General features: G+C 39.3%; 1 protein-coding gene across 1 annotated transcript in view; it reads left to right on the top strand.

The window, feature by feature from the left end:
• Positions 1-14,097, top strand: part of tpcn2 (two pore segment channel 2) — a 133,918-nt gene that overhangs the window by 51,195 nt on the left and 68,626 nt on the right. The gene's annotated exons all lie outside the window — the stretch shown is intronic.

Raw genomic sequence — 14,097 nt, 5'->3', positions numbered from 1 at the left:
ATTCACCCATTCATCTATCTGCTTAATATATCAAAATAGCTATTTCTCTGCAAGGAGGCTTAATTCTTGGAGAGTGATAGGTATTATTTAGTCAACTCAGAGGTAAGAACGATACAGAGTCAGTTTTACTTGTGACAAGGGTAGCCCACTTTGCAGTGCAACTACAAAGTTTTGACACCCTATCTCTTTATTTATATACACAGTTCAACAGACAGTTCAGACATATGTGTGTGTGTGTGAGACTGAAAGGAGGCTGGTTCTCACGGAGATAACGATGATCTCACACACACAGGGAGGAAGGCATTCCAGAACAGAAAACAAAGTGGAGTGCAGGTGCCTTGCAACACAAAGTTTTTACATGAGTGATAACAAGTCCTCGCACCCATCCAACAGTCCCTCCTTTTATCACAAGTAAAAACATTTAATATAAAAACAAATAAGAAAAATACTCTGTATGAGCGAAAACCCACGGACGGTAAACGGATTATATTTTGTGAGAAATACTCATACGGCCCCGCCGCCCTCGGCGACCATTAAAAGTTAAATGATGATTAATACTTGAAATCATAAAAATAAAAGAATAATACTTGAAAACCTAAAAATAAAAGAATAATACTTGAAAACATAAAAATAAAATAATTTAAAAATCTGACCTGTTTATGTCATCATTGTACTTTTTCTCATTTCACTTAAGCAACAACTTCTTTCGATTTTCTGCTGTAAGGTCATTTTATGAAATACAATGTATGAGTACACTCAGGCTTTTGATGTGATTTATTTACAACATGTCATCATAATCGTCCTCTTCATTTTTGTGCATTTCTACCTAGTTCAGTGTTGCATATGCCACCGTGAATGATACCAGAAATTCTGTAGGAATGGATGTGCGTCATGTCCTTCCGTCAGTGATCTGAGATGGGTCCCGTCTGATGTCCATCTCTTCTGGTTCGGTATCACCTCCTGTGGATCCTGCTTTAGACAGAGAAAGAGTCCTGCTACCAGAATTATGCTCAGGCTTATCAGTCCTGTCCACATGTTACAGAGAGCCATTTTATAATTGGGCGCAGATCAGCTGTTTTCTTCACCGGTTTGAGACGCTGGGCCCTATGGGTCCTCCAACTCCTTTGAACCCGGACTTCCTTCTGCTACCCCGTCGGTTGATCTGGCTCCTGTAACGGCAAAACTGGCTTACAGTGGCTTTTATGAATCCAGGAAGGCCTCTCTGCTGTTTTCAGAGCTGTGGGCGTTGTCAGCAGTACTTGAAACGGCCCTTTCCACCGAGGAGTGCTCCAATCCTTCCTGTGGAGTGTCTTAATCAGGACCAGGTCTCCAGGCCTCAGGTCGTTCTGTGGGATAGGAGCAGAGATTATCGGCAGACTACTGGACAACTGTACTTCTTTTGTTTGTAACATTTTATTCATCCATTCAGCTAATGAAGTTTCCTGTTGTGCTTTCTCTATTTCATTCATGTCAGAGGGCAGAGAAAACGGTCTGCCATGTACTATTTCTTTGAGAATACAAATTTACATCAGCGACTTGGTGTCACATGATTTCAGGCTCAGAATATAGTGGGTGGAGTTATACAATGATGTACAGTAGGTGGCAAATGGAGTAAGACCAGTTTGATTTGGAGTTATTCTCATCCATAATTTAACCAGGGATTGGCATTTGGGCCATGGCCACCCTGTTTCTTCCATTGTTTTCCTTAATCTTTAACTGAAACCCTAATAATGCTTTAGAACTTAGTTCTATTACACTATTTACAAAATGAGTTCCATTATCTGACCTTATAATCTGTGGGATAGCTCAGAGAGAGACAGACTCAGAGAGAGACAGAGAAACAACAGAATGGGCAGCTGGTAAATTGTGAGCCAGCAGCCAAGAACAACTACCTTTGCTCATAGCCAAGAACTAAACTCGGGACATGCGAGACAACCTTGCCTTCTCCAGCATCCCAGAACAGGCAGATGAGGATGCTGAATCCACAGTCTGTGAATTTCTCCAATGTCAACTGAAACTCTATAATGACAGAGTAAAAACATCACATCACTATAAGCAAAAAGAGCAAGTCCAAAGTAGATTATTCCCAATCAGGAGGAAATAACACTTAAGGCACCAGGGTTTGAGTGGTTGTAGATAAACTGTCTGTTAATGGGCAGTTCAGGGACCAGGTGATCACTTCCTGACTTTATTAAGAGCAACAAGAAATTTGTCAAAAACATGTAACACTGGTTAGATAAGAGGTTAACTGCTTCTTTTCAGATCTCTTTCTCGTTACTTTTTTCTTTCTGTCATACACACACACTCACACACACACAGATATTACATAACAGTAACATAACCCTAACCCAGTACAAAGAGGGTTGGACTCAGCCAAGGTTGCCTTTTGTCACCAATACATAACTTTTATGGACAGAATTTGTAGGCGCAGCCAAGGTGTTGAGGCAATCCATCTTGGAGGCCGTAGGATTGCATCTCTGCTATTTGCGGATGATGTGGTCCTATTGGCTTCATCAGCTTGTGATCTACAGCTCTCACTGGAGCGGTTCACAGCCGAGTGTGAAGCAGCTGGGATGAGAATCAGTGCCTCCAAGTCCGAGGCCATGGTACTGAGCCGGAAAAGGGTAGAGTGCCTCCTCTGGATCGGGGGGGAGGTCCTGCCTCAAGTATGAGTTCAAGTATCTTGGGGTCTTGTTCATGAATGAGGGAAAAATGCAGCGGATGATCGATAGACGGATCAGTGCTGCGTCAGTAGTGATGCGGGCGCTGAACCGGTCTGTCGTGGTGAAGAGAGAGCCATGTCAGAAAGCGAAGCTCTTGATTTACCGGTCGCTCTACGTTCCTACCCTAATCTGTGGTCATGAGCTTTGGGTCATGACCGAAAGAACGAGACCACGGATACAAGCGGCCAAAATTAGTTTCCTCCGCGGGGTGTCTGGGCTCTCCCTTAGAGATAGGGTGAGAAGCTCGGTCATCCGGCAGGGACTCAGAGTAGAGCCGCTGCTTCTCCATGTCAAGAGGAGCCAGTTCAGGCTGCTCGGTCATCTGGTTAGGATGCCTTCTGGACACCTCCCTGTTGAGGTGTTCCGGGCATGTCCCACCGGCCCAGAGGAAGACCCAGGACACGCTGGAGGGACTATGTTTATCGGCTGGCCTGGGAATGCCTTGGGATTCCCCCGGATGAGCTGGCCCAAGTGGCTGCGGAGAGGGAAGTCTGGATTCAGTTTTTTATTTATATAGCGGCAATTCACAACACATGTCGTCTCAAGGCACTTCACGAAGGGTTTGGAATGGTATAGGGTTGTTGGGGAGGTTAGAATAAACTACTGAGTGTTAGAGTTTGGCCATTTTAGAATGGGCTCTGTGTAGGAGTACTAAGTAAAATAATACACTGACAAAGAGTGTCCATGTAGAGCCCACTGGTGGCCATTGTTATACTAAAAACCACAAGGATTGGGATACCTCTCTCTGTCAGACTGATTTTAACCACTGGAAAAGAGAAGGGGTCGAACAGGTAGCAGAAATGGAGGGTGTGTTTGCACCTCAACCATAACTGAGCCGGTTTAGGCTAAACCTGACTCCCCATTACTCCGTCCAACAGGGAGGGAGGAAGATGGAGGTAAAAATAATTGGAGTGTTGTTTCCTGTTGCATTGTGTGAATGGTGGGTAACTTTAAAATGGGCTATGTCAATTTAATCGAATCATATAGATTTAAAATCAGGCACATGCATTAATAACTAACCATTGAACAGCACAGTCAGATTGTTATTTATTCAAATTGGATAAAAAGTATTTCTATCTAAGGAAACCCAGCAGATTACATCCAGTCAGTCTGGGTCTCCGTGCTTAGGCTGCGGCCCCGGCGACCCGACCCCAGATAAGCGGAAGACGATGGAAGGATGGATGGATGGTTTTCTGAAGTGTTCCTGAGCCCACATGGCAATATCCATTACTGAATGATGTTGGTCTGTGCCCTCTCAGTGCCTCTTGAGGGATCGAAGGTCAGGGTCATTAAATGTTGGTTTTCAGCTTTGCAGATTGCGTGCAGAGATTTTTCCAGATTCTCTGAATCTTTCAATGATCTTATGGAATGTAGATAATGAAATTTTAAATTCCTTGCAACTGTAAGTTGAGAAACGTTCTCAAGTTGTTGGACTACTTGCTCAGGCAGTTGTTCACAAGGTGGTAAACCTCACCTTATCCTTGCTTGTGAAAGACTGAGGCATTTACAGATGCTCCTTTCATATCCAATAATGACACTTACCTGTTTAAAATTTACCTGTTCACCTGTGGAATGTTCCAGACAGGTGTTTCTGGAGCTTTCTTCCACTTTCCCAGACTTTTGTTGCCCATGCCCCAGCTTTTTTGGAATGTGTTGCAAGCATCAAATTCAAAATGATTGAATATTTCCAAAATAACAATAAAGTTTATCAGTTTAAAGATTAAATATCTTGTCTTTGTAGTGTATTCAATTGCATATAGGTTGAACACCGTTTGCAAATAATTGTATTCTGTTTTTATTTACGTTTTACACAATGTCCCAACTTCATTGAAACTGGGGTTGTAGATGAAGGAGTGAATTCGCACACTGGTGTTCTTAAACAGCGGTCACTGCACAAATAAATTTCTTCCCAAAATACAAGAATTAATTAATAAAATACTTCCAATTAAACATATATAGTCAAGAAACTCTTTACATGAAAGATATTAGTTAGTTAAACTACTAAGTTGATTAAACTAATAAACTACGAAACAAATAGCAAAAAGGAACAAGTAACAATACAACTGAGCTATAACCAATAAAATAATGCACTGATATCACAGTTCAGTGAGAATATGAATGTTTAAGAACCAAGGTTTGTTTTGAGGAATTGGAAATGAGGCCAGGCCATATTAGCTCTGAAAGCTAACAACCGTTGCTGGGTGTTGAAGCAAAGCGGAAGGGAAAATAAAACGCTATTTTAATAAAATAATGTTTCAAAAATCCTTTGCTGAATAAGAAATCAATTGTAAAATTGATTAATGTTGTGCTAAATAGTCATCACGGTGACGAATTAAATGTAGTGATAGACTAGCAAGATGGCAGCATGCTACTGCCAATCGCACTGCGAACAGATTGAGCTGTGTAATAAACACAGCTGAACTAATGGTGAGTATGGCTTTAGCTAAGGTGACCAGATTTCTGAAATCAAATCCAGGGACATTTCCAGCTTGGAGATTAAAAAATTTAATATTATCAAGATATAATGAAAACATTGGCACAGTTACAGTTTCATTAGCAGGAAAGGTCTATTCACACTGTTGGTAGCATATTCTAAGAGTAATAAAATGAATCAAGTAATAGCAGTAGTAATGGCTGCCTTCTTCCCTCTTTTACTTTTTATAACACTTATTCTTTTTATCTTAGCTTTACTTTTCTTTCTATCAGTCTATTTTCCTCTCTCTTTAACTATTCCAATTTTCTTCTGCTCTTTCACTCTTTTTCTGTCTTTCTATTTTCCCCCTCTTTCCTGTTCTGTTAGTATTTTATGATTCTAAAACAGACATATGATCACAATCCTCTCAAAAACATTAGACATACATCATACAAAAAATTTTGATTTAACAAGTATAAGAAGATTTTTGTTTCAGATACCCTTTAGAAGGGGATTATTTTTAGATGAGAAATTACGGTAATACTAATATAATCTTATAAATATTAATGTTTCTTTAATTATTTGACCAGTTTCCTCAGCTGATGAAATGCCAAAATTGACATATTTAGCAAGGAAACACAACTATTTTTGCTTGGAGCAACAGGCTTATACCACAGGAGAAATGCACATTTAATCAGGTGGTTGTCTTTCCCTCCTCAGCTGCAGTTAACACCTGCGCTCTTGTCTTGCCTTTGTTGTTCTGTTCATTCATAAAAAGGCTTATTTAGCATTTTCGTCCTCACCTTTAGTAAAACACAACACATTCAAGCTTTTTTTTTTACCTGGGCACAGCAAAGGTTGAGAACACTAGCAGCGTTTCCTACTGTGAGCCAAAGTTTTATCACGACAAGATCAGCCCAGTCCAAGGGAGAGCGCTCAGCTCTTCTTTTACTATGTCTGCAATGCAACCAGCTACCGTAATACCTGTTCTTGCGTGCAACATGCTCACTTTCTACCCCCGGTCACCGTAATAACAGTCTACACACAACATTTTTTTCCCATTCACAAAACACTAAAATTGGGGACATTTCCAGGGACAGCTTTAGCTGGGCACATGTCTTCTTAAACGCGGACTGTCCCCCGGAAATCTGAAAAACAGCTTTTTAATTTAAGATCACCTGTCTCTTCTTTGAGAATCCTTGGCTCAGATACTCGACCAGTGAGTTCAAGATGTTAACGCGCGTGTCCTCCCCAATGCAGCATGTGGCTACAATGTGTGTATGTGTGTACTGAAAATCCTTGCAGGACATATCTGTAGGAATAGAAGAATAGAATAGAAGAATAGGATGCATGCACATTCTCCCCTCACTGGTAACTTGTGCTGCCTGCTGTTTTTTTTGTTACTGAGCCCTTGCATCTTCGTGCGACCAGAAAATATCAACAGCTTTGTTTAACATTACTTCTGGCCCAATGCTGTTGGCACAAGCACAGTCTTTTACACAGTCCTAGCGTCATCATAGATTGTTCAAATGACTCATTTGCTTTTTGTATTTTCTACTTGAATTTGTTATGAGCAAATATTACATTTGCTTTTGGCATGATTTAAGCTTCGTATTTGTTGTAATGTTTTTAGCAGCTTTCCCTCACCTTCAGTCAAAGACCATGAATTGTAATGCCTACGTTTTTCTTCTACCCACAGGAGAAGATAGCTGCCCTTTCTCTCCTCACTCTTCCTCTGCAGCAAACCTGAAAACAGGGGAACTCCAGCTATGTCCATTTTGCAGCCCTTAGTTGAGCGGTCCTTTCACTCTGACACCATGTCTTATTTTGTGTTGTATATCAGTGCTGGTACGCACTAAAGGGTCCATACGTCAGTCAGTCAGTCATTTTCTACCGCTTATTCCATAGTGGGTCGCGGGGGAGCTGGTGCCTATCTCCAGCAGTCTATGGGCGAGAGGCAGGGTACCAAGTTTTAACTGTTGTTAACAACTTTGGCAGACATTACAGCAGCTCGTTTATTTATTTATGTTACGGACATTTATTTTCCATTTTTAGTAAAACAGAGAAAATGCTCTCTTTTTTTCCAACTGCTACACATTCACTGACTGGAAGCTGTACACAAAAACTTGTTTGGTTGTTCCGAATTGCAAAAAACGACCCCTCCTTTTAATCCGTAGAGCCAATAGAATCAGATTATGCCAAACACATTGATGTCAGTCCTACCAATCACCAGCTGTAAAAAGACAATGACCTGTAATGCAGATTGAGTGACTTTTACATACGTGGAATCAACACGTTCCTTTCAGATACAGGAAGCAGGAAATGTGTTACACCACTTCAAAGCACTCTGGGAGATGTAGTTGTCCACAAAATGTGGTTTATTTCTATGGATTTAGGATTTGGAGAAGAAAAAGATGAAGGTAAGATAGGTTTGAGATTATGTTTTTCATTTGTGAGTGATAATACTCGTCTTCTTTTGTTGCTGGTTTACTAAATCCTGGGTGAATTGTGACAAAACTTTTATTTGCGGAATGTGTGAGCTCTATGCTGTCTGCAGATATGCTTTGTGTGTGTACAAGCTGCCGGAAGGGCAGCTGAGACCGAGATTTGCTGTGAGGGCAATTTGTGGAACTTGTTTACTTTCTGATTCAACTGCTTGTAGTTTTAACTGTTTGGTGTTCTTAGAAATGGTTTATATCAGCTTTTAGCCAAGAGTCTGACGTTTTAGAGGATACCACACATGTCTATTTATAACTAAGTAAACATTGAGCATGCTACTTGCTCATCCAGGAGGAGAAAATGCTGCTAGTCACCGAGTCAATGCAATCTACTAGGTTTCCTTAGATAGAAAACTATTTATCCAATTTAAATATAATAATAAACTAAACTTGACGGCATTGTAACTAGGATCAATTTGGAATGTGTATGACTTGAAGTCAATTAGAATTTTTTTTGTAACGTGTGTTGAGATGACGTTTATGTGAATTGGTGCTGAATTGAAAGCTTTTTGCTTCACATCTGCCGGCTTTAAAACCTGGACACAGAGCATCAGCATAAGTTTGAAGCAGTAGAGGGTGCTGCTGAGACCTTATCTGGTAGAGACTGGTGATACTTTTTGTAGGTGTGGGGAATTTTGGAATACTGAAATTTAGGGAGGTGCCGGAATTTATGTTTTTTTCTTCCATTGTTGAGGATTCATTTCAGGCAATATGGTTAGAGAACAGGAGAGTTGAACATATGGTCATTTGTGTCGCAGCAGTAAAAAATATCTTCATCTGGTCAGCATAGTCCAGTGGTGGAGAGGAGGGGGTTCCCACAGTGAGGAATGATTCGGGGATTGGTAACAACAGGTGAAGAGTGTCAATGATTGTGGAATACTGTTGGTGTTTTGAAAACAATGTTGGTTCTGCAGAAGTATTCGACATCATTATACACCTCCTCAGCTGCACAGTGTCTTTTGATGGGAGTTTGTTTTCTCCTTGTTTGGTGTATTAACTAACTCCCCACCCCAACATAAAATCATCTCCTGTCTCCACCAGTGAAGGTCTCTGTGGATTCAGGCTTCAAAGCTACCACTTCTTTGATTCTGGGCAGTTCTGGGGCCTTGTCCAGATGCCTTTCACAGGTTTACTGGGTTCTGGGCTTTGCCTGCACTGGGGGACATGGCAGTGCGGTTGGGTGGTAGTTTTTGGTGTCATATGGCTTTCCCTATGCCTCTTTGGCCTGGGGGCTGCTGCTCCTACACTCTAAAAACTTTAACTATGCTCTACTCAATTTTATCTGTGTAGCATTTTTACACTTAAAATATTGAGTACATTTGAAAGCTGTGAAATCATTTAGATGTACCTTATGAATTAAGTAAATGTACTTTTTTTTAAAAAGCAGATCTGAACAACTACATTGAGTACCATGAAATATACAATTTAGTTGATTTAATTAGAATTTTAAGTCTATGCAATAGTAACACTAAGTTCAAACCACTCATAAAATTTAGTAGATATAATTCAAATGTTAATTAGATGCAACTGAAAATGAGATTATTGTTTAACCAAAAATTTCTGCTACATTTACTTAATGTTTTTAACATAATGTACTTCATACTGGACCATCAAATATCATAATAAATGTGTTATATTTACTCATTTCTTTAGAAAGTATTAACTCTTTAATCTAGATGTATTTCAGGTTGATATCAAATACAATTAAATAAACAAAACAGTTCTACACATGTCAACATTTTTAATTAAACATTTGTCTGATTTGACAAATATAAAATATCAAGTTTAAACAGCTTATCTTTGCAAATGACATGTAAAAATGTCCATGCTGTAAAAACAGCTGAACTGAACCCCTAAGGGGTCTCTATAACCTTGGCTAAAATGCACCAAGAACAACGGGCTCTTGGCATTAATGGAAAACTCAGCTTGCATTAAAACTTTCCTCACGTATAATTATTGCCATTATCGTGATGATGTGACAATGTCAATGTGAGCATCAGGCTGAAATGAACACAAGCATATTGCTGAAATGCAAGAACATTTTGAATCCTCCTGAAATGCACCAAAAATAGTGATATTTCACCTAATTTCTTCAAGCTCTACAACAGAAAATACCAGTTCAAAATGTTCACTATGAAAAAAAAACTCAACTCTTATGTAAACATTAGGACAACAGTATGTCAGCAAACTTTAGACTTGTCAATGAAAAATTCCGTTAACATTGAAGAGACCAAGAGAGTATCTTATTGAACTCTAACCAGCAACTACATACTGAGGTAATTCTTCAGTCTCTGAATCTTGTTGGAAGGTTTTCCAGAATCTAGCTCCAGCGGTACTTTCTAGAAAACCTCAAAACTGTACTTGAGGTTCTTGGGGTATCGCAGATCCAACGCATAGGTCAGACCCAAGAGATAGCAGCAGGCTCTGCTAACATCCCCGAGACTGCTGAGGACAGTGTTGCCCTCAATCCCGACATCGATTGACCCGTCTCGTTTCCTCAGCAGGTAAATCTTCATCACCTCTTCTGATAACTCCTCTTGAACACTGGCTGATCCATCAGCAGCATCCTGCAGACATAAAGATAACTATTTAAAGCTCACTTTCAACCTGCATTTCACAAGACAAATGTCACCTATTAACATAAGAGTATAGCAAGACATAAAGTGGACAAACTAAACAATACTAGTGTGGTGGTCCCAAATTTGTCTATGGTCTTTTTTTTTAAAAACACAAGAAAACTAATTAATGCTTTCATAATTTATTTCTCTCTAAAAAATAAAATTGACACAGAAAATAACATTCAATGTATTTAAAGCAGGGCAGATATAAAACAGTAATAATCAGTATCAATCTATAAATGATGTGGGTGACTCTTACAGCAGCTGATGTGCAGCTGCTTTTTATGCTACATGAAAAGCAGCCTCGTCTTTGTGTGCGGTATGGAAAAAACAAGCTGCTGTACTGCAGCAACCCTATGGTCACCCATGTTTACATTGTTAAAAATCAGGACAACTACAAGTATTATACTGTAGTGGATGAAGTGCAGATGAACTGAAGCTGTTCCACCAAGTCATCAACACATTTGCAAGAGACATTATAGATACTTTCCAATTTTAGCAAGAGAGAACCGACAGCTTTTACTATTTCACCTGAAGTATTCCTTTCACATCCCAACTCTATCCACGTGACCATATGATTCCAACAGAGATAAGTCAGTTTCACTTTCTGTAGCAACAGGATGTTTTGCGATCACATCAATCTTTAAATCTTTCCATGAATGGGACTTATGTTTTCTACTTTTGTGTGTTGTATATGTTTGTCTTGAAATCACATCCGTTAAAAACACATTCTATTGTTTCATGTCTTTTCAAGTGGGAGTTAATATGCTGGAAATAGTCTTTTGTTCTAGGATAAAATGAGTCACAAGTTTTACATCTGAAAGATTGCACACTCTTCAGTTTTGTGGGATCTAGACAAGTGTGTACGCAAGCCACCCCATGTCTTAAAGGAGCAAGGACAGCTTAAATAAAGACAGGGTACTGAATAGCCACGACCAAAGGTACCGTGCTTGAGTCAATAATGCTTCAGCAGCTCGCCTTTTGAAGAATCCTCAAATTTGCAAAGTTTACATTGCCAGCGCATGAGCTGCCACCTTAAAAAAAAAGATGACAAAAAGTGTCAATATGGAGCAAAAAGACTGATTTAATGCCATTTCTATTAATGTACATAGCTTTTGAACCACTATGTTTTATCCTACACATCTATTAAAATGATACACTCTTTTTATGTAAATTATACAACTACAATGGAAAATTTGCACTAAAACGTGAAATTATTTCTTAAGGTTATTATTTATTAATTATTGTGGATGACCAGAGGGTTATTCAAATAATTATTATTACCGGTGTTATTCTTACATTCCAGCTTTTACTTTTATAAGCTCTACTATTAACATTTTACATACACACACACAATATGAATAAACACACACATATGTATATATATAAATATTATATTCATAAAGTTTTTCCACATTTTTACCCAATTACAATGCATTGTAAATCTTTAAATCTCTCAGACCCACTACATTTTAAACTACTACTACAAACTTCAAATTGATGTTTGAAAACGTAAAATCAACATTCAAATGACATCAGTGTTAGCGGGAGCCAAAAAAAAATACTCCGTCAAAAAATAAAACAGAATCATCTATCATGGCCACAAAATTCATGCTAACACACAATTTCATCATCAAAATGTAGTAAAATTCGCTACATAGCATTTATATCACTATTAAAGTCGTCAGCTTTACCGTTTCTGCTATGTGAGCTCAAAAGCAACAGCTGCATTGACACTCACACATGACATTTTGTACTATTTTGTTACATTTTCTTATTGTTACTTATTACATTTTTGCTAAATGTTTTGAGCACTCTACTTACAGTACTGGCGTATGGAGTCCTCCAGGTGATTTTTACCGTGGTGCCTCCTCGACCGTTGCTTGCCTGGTGTTGTCGCTTAAAGCAGGGTTAAAATCCCATAATTCCACTCTTCTTGCGCGCGGATGTCGGCACGTCACGTTAAAAACTAGTCAATTTTAGTTGTTGTTGTAGATGAAGTCTATTGAGTTTGAGTGAGTAATAATTAAAGTCCTTGAAACCGATTGGTGTAATTTTTCCATACTCAAAAGTTTTGACTGGTCAGTCAGTCATTTTCTACCGCTTATTCCATAGTGGGTCGCAGGGGAGCTGGTGCCTATCTCCAGCAGTCTATGGGCGAGAGGTGGGGTACACCCTGGACAGGTTGCCAGTCCATCGCAGGGCAACACACAAACAACCATGCACACACTCATTCACACACCTAAGGGCAATTTAGAGACCAATTAACCTAACAAGCATGTCTTTGGACTGTGGGAGGAAGCTAGAGTACCCGGTGAGAACCCACGCATGCACGGGGAGAACATGCAAACTCCAAAGAAAGACCCCCAGCCAGGAATCGAACCCAGGACCTTCTTGCTGCAAGGCAACACTGCTACCAACTGCACCACCGTGCAGCCCCAGTTTTGACTGGTATTTACTGAAAATATTACGAATATCTAAAAATTATAATTTGTTTGTTTAATACTGATTTCTATTGTGAAATAAACTTAAATAAATTTTGTAAATATAAGGCTAAATTATCTGTTGGATTTTTAAGCATTTATTTTGATATGTCCAACTCAAATAATCAGTTTTGTGATCTTCAGAGATTTTATTAAGAAGATATACTTTTTTATTATTGTGATATATACTAAGGCCCAGAATGACTTTTTAGAGTGTATGCTTTGGTGCCAGCTGGTCTCCGTATCGGGTATATGGGTTCTGTGGTGGTGCTTGTGTCTATCTGCCTAATGCTGGTTTAGCGTCCGGGAGGTGAGGCTTCATGCCCCTGCTGCAAGCTTTGTGCACTTCTCGCCATTGTTACAAATTTGCTTTCCCAAGTGACAAACAAACACACACACACTCATGCACCCATATAATTTGATCATAAAAAACATTATTTCCTGTAAATGCTAAATCTAAATTGGACAAAAAAAGATTAAGGAAGCAAGCCGTTTAAATATAAGGTAACAGGACCGTTAAATCAGTGGTGTGTCTCTGATGGTTGTGTTGGTAGGAACTGAGTTTGTTCTAAATCAGAACTGGATATTTGAAAACTCAGCAGTCCAAAGGTAAAAGGATTACTGGATGTATGTACAGCATCTTGTGGGAGTTACAGACTAAGTTCAAATGTACAGGTCCTTCTCAAAATATTAGCATATTGTGATAAAGTTCATTATTTTCCATAATGTCATGATGAAAATTTAACATTCATATATTTTAGATTCATTGCACACTAACTGAAATATTTCAGGTCTTTTATTGTCTTAATACGGATGATTTTGGCATACAGCTCATGAAAACCCAAAATTCCTATCTCACAAAATTAGCATATTTCATCCGACCAATAAAAGAAAAGTGTTTTTAATACAAAAATAGTCAACCTTCAAATAATCATGTACAGTTATGCACTCAATACTTGGTCGGGAATCCTTTGGCAGAAATGACTGCTTCAATGCGGCGTGGCATGGAGGCAATCAGCCTGTGGCACTGCTGAGGTCTTATGGAGGCCCAGGATGCTTCGATAGCGGCCTTTAGCTCATCCAGAGTCTTGGGTCTTGAGTCTCTCAACGTTCTCTTCACAATATCCCACAGATTCTCCATGGGGTTCAAGTCAGGAGAGTTGGCAGGCCAATTGAGCACAGTGATACCATGGTCAGTAAACCATTTACCAGTGGTTTTGGCACTGTGAGCAGGTGCCAGGTCGTGATGAAAAATGAAATCTTCATCTCCATAAAGCTTTTCAGCAGATGGAAGCATGAAGTGCTCCAAAATCTCCTGATAGCTAGCTGCATTGACCCTGCCCTTGATAAAACACAGTGGAC

The sequence above is a fragment of the Girardinichthys multiradiatus genome, chromosome 4 (genome assembly GCF_021462225.1).
Source record: "Girardinichthys multiradiatus isolate DD_20200921_A chromosome 4, DD_fGirMul_XY1, whole genome shotgun sequence".
Taxonomy (NCBI): Eukaryota; Metazoa; Chordata; class Actinopteri; order Cyprinodontiformes; family Goodeidae; genus Girardinichthys; species Girardinichthys multiradiatus.
This window is presented reverse-complemented; position numbering and strand designations above follow the sequence as displayed.